A 1375-nucleotide genomic window follows, 5' to 3' on the forward strand; every position below is an offset into this window, starting at 1 on the left:
AAGACTTTTTTCCTAGTTTTCATTCAGCTCATTTTGCAGTTCAGGTTTGAACCTGATGATTTACTAAAAGGCAATACAGATTATTCTTCAAAAATATTAATAAGTAAGGTCTGCAGATTTAAAGGACTTTACAAAATACCTGTTGTTTTTTTTTTTTTTTGTCACAAAGTATTTTTTTTCCTGTTGGCTGTACCTGTAATATAAATATGTTGATTTTATGTATGGACCAAGCAGAAATAAATCTAAGTCTACACTTCTGACTGACTATAAGCGTTGCCTATGAAAATTGTAGCTTTGGGCTGTACCCATTCTGATGGCATGTTTTTGAATGAAGGAATTTGCCACAATTAATATTTCTGTTGATGGGACCTATTATAAACAGAAAAGGGTCAGACTGCAAAGAAGAAGTAAAATGCTGTGAGAGAAATAAACAAAGACTAGAAACTATTCTAAAGAATATGTTTCCTTTGCTGGCCTGAGTAAGCACCTAGGTAGGGAAAAGCAGATCATTCACAATAAGTACCAAATGGCTGGACTGAGCACCATTTACCCCAAAAACTCTACAGCCTTGCAGAACTCTCGCAGCTGCAGATATCTGACTATTTCAAGGTTGGGTAATGCCTGGTTTCCAACCATGTTTTGGTTCCTTCTGCTGGCTTGTACAGTCTGTCATCTAGTGTACTATCTGCTCAAGGCAAAGTAAGTAGTTTGCTGGGGGTATTTACCTGTTACACATGCCCCATAAGAAAACAGCTACTTGCTACGTGGCATATATGATTCTTTTTGGCCTTCTTCCTACAAACCAATTCCTGGTGCCCTGTGTAGGTTCATATCTGCAACTTACCCCTGGATATTGAGTGGGTTCTGATTGTTGAATGTAGCTTGTCTAGTGGAAAGTAAGCACTCAGGGCTGCTGTATATAGGTTCTGCTTCATTGCCCTGAATGAGTAAGGGACAGGCTCACTTTAAGCTTTCCGCACAGGAACTCGGTTGAGAACAGTTCAAAAAGTAGTTGATAACTAGCCAAAATTTAAACATTAAGTGGGACCTTAAATATATCAGTTTTTAACTGTATGTATGTTTATTTTAATTTAAAATACTCTTAAGATTATTTTTTTTTCTCATTTCTTTTGCAACCTCAGTTTTTGCATACTGGAAGCAGCCATGATGTTATCGCAGAAAGTAGGTTTTTTAGTGTAAAATGCCTGTTTACATTTTTTTTTTATTTAAACGCCAACCTGTGATTTACCCATTTCAAGCAAACCAACAAGTTTTGTTATATTACCCTATCTTCCACCTTCCCAGCTTTATCCTTTCCTTCTTTTGCCATCTCTGTTCAGTGATGGGAGCTGAGGGTGATACCCAGGGCTTGCAT

General features: G+C 37.2%; 1 protein-coding gene across 1 annotated transcript in view; it reads left to right on the forward strand.

Moving 5' to 3' along the window:
* COX19 (cytochrome c oxidase assembly factor COX19) overlaps positions 1-260 on the forward strand; it is a gene marked incomplete in the record, with an annotated part of 71277 nt that extends 71017 nt beyond the window's left edge. The window contains 1 exon segment of the mRNA XM_072417819.1: positions 1-260.
* Between the last annotated feature and the right edge of the window lie 1115 nt (positions 261-1375).

Source organism: Pyxicephalus adspersus, chromosome 7 (assembly GCF_032062135.1).
Source record: "Pyxicephalus adspersus chromosome 7, UCB_Pads_2.0, whole genome shotgun sequence".
NCBI classification, from domain to species: Eukaryota; Metazoa; Chordata; class Amphibia; order Anura; family Pyxicephalidae; genus Pyxicephalus; species Pyxicephalus adspersus.